The sequence below is a fragment of the Dromaius novaehollandiae genome, chromosome 1 (genome assembly GCF_036370855.1).
Source record: "Dromaius novaehollandiae isolate bDroNov1 chromosome 1, bDroNov1.hap1, whole genome shotgun sequence".
Lineage (NCBI taxonomy): Eukaryota > Metazoa > Chordata > Aves > Casuariiformes > Dromaiidae > Dromaius > Dromaius novaehollandiae.
Genome location: NC_088098.1, coordinates 142,484,076 through 142,500,232, shown reverse-complemented (window position 1 = coordinate 142,500,232; position 16,157 = coordinate 142,484,076).

Here is a 16,157-nt window from a genome sequence, read left to right as displayed (position 1 = left end):
GACCTGATTTCTTCTGATATTTAAAATGAGCTTAGAAGTGATGGCTAGTGTTCTTCAAAAAGCACTTACTGGAATTCCTGTTTTCTCATCATCCAGTTGATAGGAATGAGGCCTATTTTAATTTTATATGGTCCCATGTTTGTGCCCACAGAGAATCAGATATAATGGAGATCAGTGACATCAGACCCTTTAACTTCATTTGCTCTTAAGACCTGGCCTAATTCACCCCTTCTAAACACAGAGAAGCAACTGACATGAGAAACAGCTATGCTACTTTCTCTAGCTCTTTGTGAGCTGAGGCTTTACAGTGTAGGGGTTCTCAGGGGTCAGTCCACTGCCGGTTTAAGCTCCCTTTGCACAACTAACACAGGGCAAACTGAACTTGACATACTGGAGTACACTGCCAAGAACCTCTAGGTTATTTTGGGGCATCCACGAAGCCCAGCACAGGAGAGTTGGAATCAAGTTAATTGCAATTCATGTAGAATAGGCTCTGCAGCTTTGTAGATGCAATTATCAACAGTGACATCTCGGTTTATACACTTTCCTATGATGGAAAAAAAGCAAGAAATAAATAACTCTGAGTTCAGTTACTATGCAGACTGAGCTTCAGTTATGTCTCAGGGGTACTGATCTGTTGGCAAGGGCAAGCAGTGTTATCACTGCTCTCCTTTTCCTGAATTCCATCAGGATTTGGAAAAGTGCAAACTTTGGCCAGGGCTTCACAGGAGCTTTGCCAGTGCAAGCTGCCCCAGAGATCCAGTGAATGAGCTCATCTTCTAGATATGTTGGCTACATGCTGTCCTGGACAGCTCTGACTTCTTTCTGGGCAGCAAAACCAGGCTGAAAGCCTTTTAGGGGAATCAGGATAGTAAATTGCTTGAACAGCAGTTACCACGATGCTCTTGATGAGCTTTCTGCCACTAGGGCCCAACAGTTTGAATAACTCTGGCTTCTACTAGTAGAACCTAGCTAATGATTCATGCACAATAGATTTATCTATTTTTGGATAACCAAGTCCCAGTAATGGGATTCTAGACCCAGATTTATTTATTTTTCTTAATTGAGAACCAATTCGTTTCAAAACTAGTAAATAGCTGCATGAAATTTAGCATTCTCAAAGGTTTTTTTGGGGGGGGGTTTTGGTTTTTTTTTTTTCCTTGGCCAATTGATTGCTAATGTTTCATGGGTATGAAACATACATTTAATAAGGAAGTGGAACTCTTTTACGAACTGGGATAATTAATTTGAAATTCTCTGGGGATGTTATCTACTATTGTACACTGTTCCAGCAATACATTCTAAAAGAATTACACCTGTAGGAGAAAAATGCCTAAGGGAAGGAATTCTGTACAAATAAACAAACCAGTCATCCCCTGCTACAGCTTTTTTATACATAGTGCATAAAAAATATCTTCCTGCCTTTTCAAGAAGATCAGATCTATTGAGAGCACAGGAGCACTGTGAGGCGCAATGATTCCCTTGGATTTTATACCATTACTAGATCATTCTAGTGCTTGTGCTGAGGAATTTCAGGTATTAGGAGTGTTTTCCCCCTTCCTGGAATTCAAGTCTTTCATCAAGCCTTCCTCCTTTTGCTTTTCCCATTTTCTCTCATGGACAGAAGCAAGCATAGACTCAGCTTAACCTCTTTGCTCCCTGTATGCCTTCCTTTATGCAAGGAATATCATTTATTTTGTCACAAGAATAATCTAATAATTCATGAAGTACTTTGAGGTCTCCATATAGATCTCAAAAATGGTATTATGTCACCACTGGAAAGCAAATGTAATAAGCTATCCTTTGTACCATCTCTACAATTCAGGAACAGGTGACTCATGGAAATGAACAATGGAGCTTCGAAAACTACATAAAGAGTATGTTTTCCCCAAACTAGTAGTCTACTTTGGGACTCATTGTCAAACAGGATCAAGAGATCAAATACCTAACAGAAAAGGATTTATGGCTTTATGGTCTGGATAATGACACCATTCAGACTTATCATCATTTCTGTATGTATACACGCATATATATGTTTGTATGTATATATATTCAGACAGATGCACACACATATACAAGAGATGTGTGTTGTCTTGAGATTTACAATAAAGCAGTTTCTAACTCACAAGTATTCACATCCTAAACAGTTTTAACAATTCTGCTTGCCTGTGTCTTATTACATATCTATGTAAACACGGATAAATCTATGTCCAAGAAATTTCCACTTACTGCATATTTGTCATCAGAGTTTCCATATCTGTTTTAAGAAAGTAATGTGTAGAACTAGTTAAGAAGCGAAGATATCATTTTGTACTGGCAGACCTATTAACAGGGAATCTGCAGGACTAATCCCAGTGTTCCCTAACAACTCTACCTTGGAGCCTGAAGTATTAGTGCAGCAAAGTTTGGACCAGTAATGGCCCTTCTGGAGGGTGTAAAAATGTCAAAATCTTATGTCTGAGAAATAGCTAGTTTGAGGTATGATCAGCTGTTCTTAATGCTAAGTCTAGCCTACAGATATACGGATCTTTAAAATTAGCATAAAATTGTATTTGGTATTTAGCATTTGATATTTACTGGACCCAATGATATGGCAATTAAGAGTGCTCACCATATTGTTCCTTAACCTTAATATTAATGTTAATCTCAGTAATAGTCTTAGGCTATTTCCAAGATGGAAATGGCTTGGAAGTTTGAACATAAATTACATGAGATAGATAGATAGATACATACATACATATATACATACAAATGTCTTGCTCCATCTGTTGTCTGAACTCTAGAAACCCTCATGGTATCAGAAAAATGTCTTCAAAATTTTCCCAAGTTCAGAAGTGCAGTTCATTACTTATATTTGGTAGTCCAATCATCTCAACCTCTTAATAAATTCCAAAATATATTCCTTGAATTCTTAGAAAATGCTAGAAGATTGAAAAATTCTGAAATTCCATATATAATAGTGAGTAGGAAGAGCTGATCTAACAGCCCCACTCTTTTAATAATGTATGGCAACAGTAAAGTATAGCGTTAACAATATAAGACAAAAACCCTTCTGACTTAAGTAATTTCAGCAGTGGCTCTCCTTACTGTTTTCTGTTTCTATTTACTTTTTTCAATTCAGGCAAATTCACTCTTGTACATGGCTGGTGCAAGGAAGTCACTCACATCCTTAATTGCACTTCTATATCTTTTATCTTGAGCAGAATGTTAATTTGTAAGTAGACAGAGGATAAATCATGAGTCTTTTGGCAGTCTTCTGGGATCTCAGACTTTATTCACTAACATTTAGTGTAAGGGATTCACAGAATGACCCACTAAATATTACTGTGATTAAATGTGAAGTAAAATCCTCTAACACTCTCAAGATCTGAGGTATAATATACATATACTGAGCTCTGCTGAATTTTGCTCAAGTAACAGAGTGCATGCATCTATTTTTTTCTCTAATACTGTACTTCAGCTGAATAACTTTTCCAATTGGCTGATCAGTCAAGTGCTGCAGTTAGACATTTGATCTGTTTTGTGTATGTGCACAAGTGCATTTTTTTACATTGACAAGTACAAGAAAACTATAAGATACTGAAATAGAAAAAGACAGTTGGAAGAAAACAAGGGAAAATGGCATTTACGCTAAAACTTGGCTTACTGCTGAGAACAGTTAGACAGAGTAAGAACACGAAAGCAGGGAATTAAAACAGTTAAAAAAGACTGCAGAATGATTGCATGTGTTAATGTAGAGGATTTAAAACAAAGTAAGTCAACATCAAACAGAATCTCAAAAATGAAATAAAAACTAGAGAAGTCCTAAATTGAGCTTATGAAGCAACCTGAGAAAATAGATAGAGATGAAGTTATCTTTAAAATATAGGTTCAGATCAAGGCAGGCAGAGCTGCTTGAAAATCCACTTATTAAGAGCTGTCTCCTTTGATACATGTGCAAAGATGGTCTTTTAGTGGAGATCCACAGAGATAATCCTATGTAACTTAAAGCCATAGAGTAGGAGAGCTGGCACAGGATTTAGAAGACTGTTCTTTGTCCTGTACTGCTGTACAGCCAGATCTGTGTTGAAAAACAGAAAAAAAAGAACCAATTATTTTATGTGTTGCTCTACAGACATTTACCTGCCAATCCATACCAGCATAATATTCTAAAATAATAATAATAATAATGATAATTTGTTGTCTTGAAACTCATCGAGTCTAGCTTATCTCAGTGAGTAACTAATCTGAGCTATGCAAAGCCTGATGGGCGAAGCCTGAAGGATATATTGCTATCCTACATTGCAGTGGTGTGTATCAGACACATAACTAGTCCACAGGGATTAACAAGGAGTTTGACTATATCTGGGACCTATAAAGGCAGTAGACAGCATGCACATCTCCATGCACCTTCTCCTCAAAGTTCCCATAGCAGTGTCAACACAAGTTACCAGTGCTGCATAAACCATTCATTGAAGTAGGCTTTTGCATGCCATAGTGAGCTTTGTGATCTACTTTTGCTGCACTCATGATCAGGCTGCTTTATGCTGGGATCAGGCTGTTTTCTTCTTTCCTCCAAAAGGGCATGTAGTTCCAGGTGCCCTTGTGGCTGATGTTGCCTCCCCTTTCCAATGGAAGGTCACAGGTATCTTTACTACCAAAATCCATGTAGACATTTCAGCTTTACTTTTTATTGCAGCATGGTGGCCTAGGAGTATACTACCAGCTGAGTGAGGTCACTTACCAGCTTACAAGGGACAGTAGGATCCATCACAACAGGGTCACACTAAAGATCACTGCAGAAAGAGAGTCTGGTTAATACAGGGAAGGAAAACAAGGTAAAAGGATCTAATCTTAAATATACAAAACATCTTCTGTGAGTGAGCCAAGAACCATATACCTTTTCATGTATCTTTTCCTGTGGAAAACTGTTTTGACTTTGAGGTTCAACAGGAGACTGATCTCCTTACTGCAGAGCAGCTGCTGTAGGTCATTCATCTCCTCAGATATGCAGGAGTTAAGTGGTGCAATGTGCAATTGGGTTGTTCTGATCACTTTGGATTCTTGCTACCAGTTTGCAGCTTCCAAAGTGACTGCTGGGGGGGGGGGGGGGAAGATGTTTTCTTATCTCCTCTTTCTTTAGAGGGTGTACAAGCTAGATATTTCGTTAAAGGTTATAAATTCCCATGATCACTGAGTGATCTTGGTGGAGGAGAACTCCACCCCTTCTGCTGCATCATATCAGCTTTTTTATGATTCTGTGTTCAGAGCCTGCCCCATGTGAAGAAATGAATGGTACTGGTCTCATCCTGGTATGCTGATAAAGACCCTCACTTCCTCTCCCTGCTGGAGCGACACTTATATGGCAAACTCCTTGAATCTTTTGCAAGATCCTTCTTGGAGAATGACCATCACTGAATTAAGGAAGTTATCAGAATGAGGCCACATCATAGGTGGATGTTTTCTGGGGCTGAATGGGACTTGAGGAGGATGCTCGTTTCTGTGAATGTGCGGTGAGAAATGGGTGCCCCAAGGGAAGGAACGGGGAGCTGAGGCAGCAATGGGGCCGACAGGGCTGTTCCCTCCCTGTCCAGGCCTTGTCCCATAACCCCCGTAAGGTGAGCAGGGCCAGGTCAGGGAAGGAGACTAGGGACAGTCCAATGCCCTATGGCTGCTCCACCAGGTGCCCAGATGGGAATGGGCCAAGGTCCAGCCAGGGAGTCAAGTCAGGAAGTCAGAGTCAGGTCTAGAGACAATAACCTGGGTCAGAGATAGCTTGGTGATCTCCAGGCACATGCATGGTGAGGAAGCAGGTCCAAGGACAAGCCAGAAAACCAGCCCGTAGGTCAGGGCTGTGGTCCAGACCAAAGATGTACATGGCCAGGCATGGACATGGCTGGAGCATAGTTTGATCAGAGACCAAGGGCAAGAGACTTGCTTAACAGCTTCTTCAAGTGAAGGGAGGGGGAATCCCCACTGAGGCTTCTTAGCAGAGCTTTCTGGAAGGGCTTTCTTCGAGACCTGATACCTGCACCATTAGCTAGGTTGTCCCTGTGCCCAGGCAGCCAAGCCTCCAGGATCTCAGCAAAACTGTGGCTTAAAAAGGGATGCAATGGGTGGAATGTTTCTGCCATTGCTTTAGCAGGCAAGTGCTATGCAGACTCGATAAACTACAGCACAGATTCATAAATAAGCCATTGCCCAGAAAGCTTTATTCCTGATTCTTCTTTAGGATGTGTAAGGCTATAAATGACTCCTGTCTTGTTTTGCTTTGTTTTTTTTTCCAAGAAAAACTCTCACAGAACACATAAAAACTGTATCAGGAGAAAAAACTTAAGTAATCATATTATGAATTAATCCTGAACTGTGTTACTATACTGAAGCTTGATATCTAGCCTCAGAGTTAGTAGTGACTGAGGTTTATCTCAGAAATAACAGTAACAAATTTCTTCTGACTGGGATCAGTTCTCATTTTATGTTTAGAGTTTACAATTCTATGCTGTTATTAATTAGCAGTAAGCTTAACTTGCCTAAATATTAACCTTAATGCTCTCCTCCTGTCCCAACCCTGATGTAAAACCTAGAGACAGCTTAGAAGTCCTTGACCATATCCAAAACCCACCTCACAACAGAGTATAAAATATTCCCATGAACAGTTCTCTTCCTAATTTGAAAGCTCTGAAAAGCTAAGTACTTGCACAAAAGGTCATCTTCTATCGCAAATCATTACTCCCTAACACAGATGAGAGATTCTCAATTCTAAATTATTTTTGAGATAAAGTATTTCACCTTTTGCCAGGATACAGCAAGAAACTTCCACTAAACGCTGGTATTCCAAATTTTAATCTTAATCCTCCCTTCATCCCAAATCCTAAATCCAAATGTAACTTTGCATCAACTAGTGCAAAGACGTCCTCCTTCTTCTTAAGCTTAAAGGCCATTTAGAAAGCAAATATAAATCAGCATTGAAACTGCTCTGAAATGTAAACCTGCAGATAACTGCTAAATTTTGATAAGACAATTATCTCATCAAAAAGTTTAAATGTCACAAAAATATTTACTTAATGTATGGCTTTCACTTTGACAAGTAATACTCTGTTGTAGCTAACAGGCTAGGAATCAAATCTAGTTCATGATCTTTTATTTTTTAATTATGACTTCTAATTTTCTGACTTCTAAACTACTCTTCAGGAAACTCCTATCTTAAATCATTGCTTTTAATCAGATGGTTCCTCATGATCCACACATTTTCTTCAAGATCCACAAGATCTTTAAGGAATCAGCATTCATCTTATTTTTTCACCTCCTACTTTTACAAACTCTCCCTAAAAAGGTGGAAATATAGCTGGAAATGTATTTTGGAAATCACACCATATTTATATTGCTCATAAGCTTCCAGCAGTCCTTTCTGACAGGAACCCTAATCCTAGGCTGCTCCATTTGTACTGTAGGATGAAAGGAGGGGGAAAAATAGCTTTTAAGTGTCTTTGTATCTTAATCCTATACGTAATTTTAGGATACTTTGGAGATTTTGCTGTGTTCTTCTGGTTTTTTGCTGCTCAATTACAACTCTTCCAAATAAACCCATCGTGAAACTCGACACAGACCTATTCTAGTACTAATCTTATCTGTCTTGGCAGGACCTTGAACTCTTGGGAGAAGAAACTCTTACTCTCAAACTCCCACCAGTAGACTAGGCTGCTTCTTCAGAAAGTAAACATATCCCATGGCTAAACTCATGGCTTGAACTATAGGCAAGAAGCCTACTACCTTTGAAAAGACATTAGGTTCCTGGTCATATTCACCACCAAGCTGACATGAGTCATAGGCTCTTCATGGTACTTGCTCTCATTCTAACTCACAATGTTTTTAGAATCAACAATAAATCTTTTCATCCATTTCTTTGCTAAATCTTAAACCTATGTCAGTACTGTCTATGCCCTTAAAACATTCAGGTAAATCTAGAAGTCACTAACACTATTCATCCTAGTCACTAAAACTATTCATGCTAGTCAAGAGCAATTTTTATTTTAGTTCTCTATGACTTGCAGACTACAGCCAGAAAATTCCTCAGACTTTTCTTTCACGAACATAAACCATAATCCTAATGCTGTTTTCAGAATATCTCCATAAATCTGCCTTTGTGTCCCCAACATTCATTTTCTTTCTCCAGAACATATATGATCTATGAATGAATTTAGCTATTTAGCCCATTATTTCTAGTATAATAACTCCAGCAGTAAACCTTTTAAGTGTACACAGAAGCCCACCAATCCTTGGCTGACCATAAGATGGTCGTAACTGAAGAAGGCTCATTTGAAAAGCTGAATAATTAGGATGTATTAGCAGTCTTAGCTCTTCATCTCTTTCTACCCAATCCAAAACCTAAATTTAGTCTGAGAATAGCATACTGGTCCTTACTGCACTCATCTAAACAATAAACGACTCAGTACTTTTTGTTTCACTGACTGTAAGATCCACAAGGATGTTTATGTCTCAAACTCCTTCTATCTTTACCAGACTTATACCCATATTTTAAACATAACACAGCTCTGAAACACAAGTGACATCTAGCTTTACAAGTCAAAGGTACTCAGCAACCCTGTTAGTAATTGCTCTTGTCCAAGTCCTTCAGGCCTTGTAGGATGCAGCAAGAAATCTGCATGATACAGTAAGATTCTTAATATTTCAGTCTGTTCACCAACTTTCTATTTTTATAATAACTTACCTACCTCTGAAGATCCCTAAGCAAAGCATAACACAGTCTTCTAACATCCTTCTCCATGCTAATACTTCAGACTATGGAGGAACCAGCAAAAGCTGGTTTAGCTTTTTTTCACAAATATAAAGGTGGACAAAATTGAAGTGAAGTGGAAGCACTGAAAATATTTTTCCAAGAAGATATGCCTTGTGTTGTTATAAATGGTGTGGGGAGAGAGGAATGCTTCATCCACAAACTAATGAAATTCATGTATTGTTACTAGTATATTGTTTGAATTATTACTAGCTCATCATGACACCCAAACTTATTTTGTTATTTATTGAGTGAGAAAAGCCTCTAGTAAACACTTTCTTAGTCCATCCCCTTCTGATCCGTCATTGTGTAAATTTTGTTTTGATAAGCCAAAGTGGCCTACATCTGGCAAAGTCTATAGTTTATGTGTTGACAGATATACCTGTAGCAATCAAAATAATCATTATTTCTATACTTCTTATTGAACTTATTATGCTTCTCAATAGATTAATTTTTGCATGTTTGTTTATTTTTGTGCAGTTTATTTCAGTCTAGATACATGATAAGGTTAGATAGTCAGTTGATATGAAATATTGCAGCTCCATTTGCTTCCTGAAGCTTTGGTGATTTATGCCAGCTGAAGATGAGGTACAATAATCTTGACAAGTATGTATTATCTTACAAATTTCATAGAAATGCTTTGCACAGTTAAGAGTATCAATAAATACTTAACTGCCTGAATTGCTTAAATAAATGTACAAGCAGGCATATAGTAATATGCAACATGAATGTATTGATTTTAAAGAAAAGACATACATACTACACTACTTATATTGATAAAATTGATATAACACGTATATTATGTATGTATCATTTTTGTAGTGGTTTTCATAAGGTAGCTGAGATTTAGAAGTTTGCAACAGTAGTGTTCAGCAACCCTTTTATTTTCTTTTTCCGCTCACTTTCTAGTCCTCTTTTTTAACTTGAATCCGTTTTATATTCAGCTTGAAGGTTTGCTTGTAATGCTCTTCTGGAGCACAAAAATTTATAGACAATTGAAAAAGCAATTTTCTTGGGATAGCTAGCTATTCTCCCTAATTTTCACCTGCCAAACTCTTTTCTATGAATGTTGACTCAATCAGATAAAATTCAGGCTTTAAAGATGTTTGATTAGCTGCCTGACTTACCTCTAGCTACTCACACGGCATGTAAACTGTCTACATATACACCACTCTTCCTTTTCCAGTGGCAACCACAACAGACACAGTGAGTTAAATTGCATGTTAAGCCACAGCTTTCCCCAGAGCAGAGCTGAGCAATGAGGGCATGTTCTAAAACTATAAGCACTTTTCATTTATGAGCTACTGATAACTTAGTTCTGTTTTATTAGCTGAAATAAGAATGTACCAACAGTAAAAACAAATCAAATAAATGGAGCAGTATTACTTATAATGTGTATCTTCAATTATTTTGGTTTATTTTAGTTTCACTCTTAATAGCATTTCATTTGACATCACACAACAAGTGAAAGAAACTTTTTACATATATCTCCTGTTTCACCCCAAAATACTTTCAGACAAGCAAAAACCCAGAGATATGTCAAGTCATTTATGCAATTGCATTTCTACAGACATCAGGATTTTGACACCCTTAGGTACACTGAGCAGTCTCTTGTTATGTAACTAATTCCCTTCATCTCAGTGGGGTGACTCACAAAAAGAGGCAGTACTCCATATAAAATATTAGAATCAATGCCTTATGAATTTTTTACACAGAGTATAAAGGGAAACCAAGGAACTTAATACTTCTAATGTACTGCCTAATTTCTATAGCACAGAGGGGAAGAAATATTACCTAGTTACACTCTTAGCTGACAGTTATTTGAAAATACTGAAAAAAACTTTTCACTTTATAGAATGTGAGCAAACTCCTAATACTATAATGATGAATTAAACTTGTTCTGTATATATATATATATGCATTTAATTGGATAGGTTTTAGACTTTGAGAGCTAAGTTGTTATCAGACTAAAGCAGATTTAAAATGAACCAGATAATTTAAAGACTTCCTACTAAACCAAAATCGAACTATATAAAGTTGGGGGATCTTTCTTTAGGCCCAAAGGTAATTGTGCTGTTTCAGCCTTGGAGTTGCTTTGGGGCTTAGAAGCACCAAGTCAGTAAATGGTTGCTATTTGTTTTGTAAATCTATTAAGCACTGCCTTACTGCTTACATGCATTTTATCACCAATTTAATATATACCTAGTGATACCTCCTGTAGCATTTCTGGTGCCTTAGTGAGCAGTGGCATTTTTATTCTTAAAGCTAATTAAAAAGGAAAAAAAAAAAAAAAAAAAAAAAAGAGTATAGCATGACTGCCAGTACAGGCCAACAGAAAAACCTGAATCTCCATAAGGAAATCTGCAGACTCTATGGAGTTGTGTTTACCTAATCCATAAATCATTCTGATCTTACCTGTAGCTTTCTTAAGCTGAAAACTCCTTTGCAGTGTAACAAACAGAATAATTTGACCAAAAATCTTGTTTTATATATATATAAAGTTTTATATATATATAAAACCTTTAGTATGCTAACTATAAATATAAATGCTAAGGAAAAGTATTCTCAATAAGAAAACTGCAAATCTTACAAATTCACCATAGTGATAACTTCAAGCTTTGGTGATTGAGACTTTTAGTGATTAATTTTGTTAGTAGTGTGCAATTTTTTTTGTCAAATACAACTGCCTCTAAATTCTTTATGCTACTACTTAAAATATATTCTCCTAAGATCTCTTTTCTTTGTTAGCTTGCATACAGTATCCTTCCAGGTTTTAGAAAGTAGTCAAAAGAAGGCTCTGAACTTTGAAAGTGAGCTTTTCTTTGCGACTCCTCTGAGAAGAACTAACAATGCGCTGGGGAGGGAGGAGGGTAGTCTCTCCCAGGAGACTAGTAGAGGTATTCTAGCATGATACCAGACTTCTGATTCATCATTGGGTTACACTTGCAAAACAAATAAAAAACAAAAAAAGCAAACAAAAATCCCCACCACACACATGAATAAAGGTAGAGAGCAAAATGGCTTCTACAGAGCTGGAAACATAAGATTGGAAGGGACCCATTAAGTCATCAATTCTCATTGCAGGGAACTTGTTTTATAAAATTCCTATCATAGGCTTAATCTAAACTCTAGCTTTCTGGCTCTTCTTGCCTCTATGGGGAGTTGTTAAAGAAACTCACTGATCTAAAGATTAGATTTCTTCTAATCTCTAACAAATTTATGAGTTTCTGAATCTTTCTTGTTAATTCCTGAGCATCATTCTTTTTTCTTTCACTGAGATTTTTTTTTTTATTCATTCTTGGTATTTCAGATGCGAGTAATCCTACTGCCTCTTCACTAACATTTTGCTATGGTGAGAAGGCAAGTTCTTTCAGTATTCTTTTTCTCTCCTTCTACTTACTAATTTTACTGAATTTCTCCACAACAGTTTCAGTCTTCCTTGAATATGGGTGAATAAAAATATCCATAGATTTGCAGATGCAGTTTCATGACTATCTTCTATATATAATTAATATTTCCTATCTATCTCCTCTATAAAGGCTGTAGTAGGTTTACCCTAAGATTAAATTTGCCATTTGTTTAGAGAAATGACTGATTATTTAGCTTTTATTTTGTGTTCTTCTTTCTTATTTTTCCGATCTCATGGTCATTCAGTTCCTCCTATAAAGGTAAGCTGTTCCCTCTTCATATTGTTGACTTCCAGTCCTGTGTCATCAATACATTTCATTCAGATTTTTCCTTTTCTGGTCATGACTGAAAAAATCAAATAAGATGTTCCTCAAAACTCATGCTTGAAAAACCACCCGTTAGCTTTCATCTCAAACTATAACTTTCCTTCTTCCTCCTCTTTTGCTTTTTACTTCCCCTTTACCTACTACATTCTCCTTTTTTTTATCTAATCGTTGGTTTCTTGAAAACAGTTATTTGGTTGATGAAGTAGCAGCATATCAAAACCTTTAATGAAAGCCAAGCACATGATATTTAGTTCATCTCTAAGAATAATGCACACTCATTGGCTTGGTTAGTGTCAGATATTTATCTGTATGTTGCTGTGAATAGCTTAATTTATGTTGAAGTAACACTGTTGCAAAATAGTGGCTCTTATCTTAATTAATCCAAAACTTCACATCTAAGTCTTCTGTCTTCAAATATAATTTTCAAATTTTCTATTAAGCACTGTAAAATAAATATCAGAAACTTTGAATAACTTAAAAAAATGGGTATAGATGTGAGAAACAAAAAGACATTTTTATACCAGATTCTTCTTGTTTCTATGTGGAAAATGTTCTGCTGTACCAGTGATCTTCAAGAAAAACATGAGATTTATCTGGCCAAATAGCGACTTTTCTACTATATAGATATGGATAGAGATGTCTGAAACCAAGCTGATTAGTTAAAATGACTTTATAGGAAGTGGAAAGATCATACAGAAAGATCCAAAATTCAATTAATCTCTTCTAAAGTAGGCATCTGAAATAGGGGAGCTCAAATTGTCTGCATATTATAGCCTTCACCGACTGCAAATACTGTTTACAGTATTGATGTCTTTGTTGGAGGAAGACAGCTAAATTTATTAATGTACACTGATCATGTAGAAGTGTGTTTTGTGGCATCAAATTCCCTGTGTGTCAGTTCCTTCCCTTCTGCGTTGTCTGTAGCTATATATATGTATTGACTCCTTGTACACTGAGTTTTTATTAAAAAAAGGCGCTGCATTCCTATTGTTATTATTGCTAGAACATATTGAGTAGGTTAGATTTAGGTAACATAAGCTATTTTTTTATTATACAGTTTAATCTGACCCTTTTGTTTATCAATATGCTTTTGATTAAGGTTGTCCTCAATGTAAAACCATTCAGGAGGAGGGGAAGGGAGAAGATCAAAAACACCAGATCCACCTAAGTCAGAACTTTACTTAACAGCTTCTTTTCAAAAAGCTCTTTCTTTCATGATAGAAGCTGAATATAAATTCCAAGAGGAATGCTGACACTTGACTGTCTCATGAAAGACTGACAGAAGTGAATTATGTGTATGTAAGCATATAGCACTTTACAAAGAAACACAAAATGAATAGTTTGTTGTTGTTGTTTTTCCCCCCGAGTAGATATTTAAATAGGTGCATTGTATTATGCTATTGATAAAATTATGGAATTCATGTCTCCAGCAACGTTGTTTGGTATGAGTAACATGACACTTGATTTATTTCCTAAATATTTCTGATTTATGTTCATTCCATCATTACTTGCATTCAGGACTATGTAGGTCATATTGGAATAACAGGGAATAAGATTCAGTTGGTCATGAATGCAAGTGTCCATGTCTTAGCCTCCCCAGTTTTCAGGACTCCTGCTGGGGTATATTTTTTAAATTTTACAGGATAATTCTGTTGACTTGGTATACTTAAGTCTGATGTGTGCTTTTAGAAACCTGCTCGAAAACTTGCAGGCAAATTCTCCAAAATCTGTTGGAATCAATGAATTGTCACAGACTCATAAGAGCTGTGGGGCAAGGCTCTAAGACTGGTATTGAAAATATCGACTTATATATATTTTAAATAGAGAATAATCTAACTAAAAATCTATCTAATAAAATAATTCTATTTTCCACTTAAGACTCAGCTAAACAGCATAGTATCAATAATAGTAGAATTCCATTAATATCAAATGTTTATGTTTCAGAGATAAGAAAAGTATTTGAAATAGTAAAATACACCTTGATTTATGCCAGTTAAGAATATAATTGACATGCCTAAGTTACGAACCTGTTTTTAGGCTTTTTAGCAGAAAACAGAGTCTGAGAGAAAAGCTTTAGATAATATTTTGGATGGACAGATGGACTTAAATTTCTGTAAATCATTATCTCTTTCCATTGACTAGCAAGAGAGTCAAATGATAAGGCTTTAGAATTTTCCAGCAAAAAGTGACTGTGTATTAGAAAAAGGTAACACTGAGCACAGAACATTTATTACTGTATAGAGCATTTTAGGGTTCTGGTCCAATCATTAAATTTATTTAGGAGTTTCTTGCACAAAGCGTATTTAAAGAGGTGTACAGCAGTCAAAAGAAGAATTTGGTTAAATTTTTGTGAAGATATTTTAAACCTTCTGGGAAAAAAAATTATGTATCTTGGATCTTTTTATGTTAATCTATAAACAGAATAAAATATTTCCTGGATATTAGCTTCTAATATTAATATTAATATTAATGGTAATGAGACCTTGTTCTAAGGCTTAGAAGTAGGTCACAGAAGGACTCTAGTAATGCAAGATTCATACTTCTGCCTTTCAGTCAGTCTGCCTGCCTTCAATCACAGTACTTCTATTGTTATCAGCCAGAGTTATTTCTCACTGACAGATTAATAATGATTGATGATCTAGTATTTATGATTGGGGGGTATTCTGTTAAAGAGCTAGACATATTAAAATATGATTTGCTTAACCTCCATTAAAGAAATTATAAATAAATCAGAAAGAAAAATGTGGCTTTGAAAACAGGAATTCAGAAAATGTTAACAAATATTTTATTAGTGATCCTTTTTTTCTCCCCCAAGTATTGTGACTTAACAATTAATAAATGCTACTCCAAAAATCATGACTTAAGAAACCCAGAATATTTTCTCCAGGGGAGATATATAATTCCATATTTAGCTGGGGTGTTGTGGTTTGCTTCATGTCAATCAGGGCCTGAATTATCATCAATATCTTTAGTCTCGTGTACTTGAGAGACATTTTTCTGAGTAATGAAATTGAATTCACATTTGGAAAGGAAAAGAGTTTGAGGCAAGAAGTAAAGCTTTCATCTTCAGAACTCACAGAGGATGTGGAAAAGGAAAGGGACATCCCCTAACTTGTACACTTAACTGAGAAGACTCAATAGGGAGTCTTATTAATACTGAGGGACTAAGTCCCTTGGAATGTAATTCTGGACTAAAGTGGGCTGTTTCACTTTCTAGAAGGGCCTGAGATTCATCTTATCCTAAGGTAAAAATCTAACATAAATCAGATGAATTCTGCCTTCAAAGTGCATGCTTCTGTCCTTTAACTGCAAATGGATCCTCCATGTGATTCACCAAGATCTAAATGTCTACATCAGAGCTCTAATATTAATTAAAAAACTCCTCATTGACTTAGTTTTGTGGTCAGTACCCCAAATACTGTGAAATAGCCTATCATGTTTAATTTTATAGAACTACTTCAAACTGACAGCAAAATGCATAAAATATATCCTTTTTTAATTTAATTTTTCTCCACCTAATTTTTAAATATCTGTAAGAATTATGGTAGTGCATTTTTCAGGGGCCATTTTTGGGGGGAGGGAGGGATTCTAGAGAAGTATTGCAAAATTCAATTTGACAATTGAACAATTGGTAGTAAGGATGCTTATTT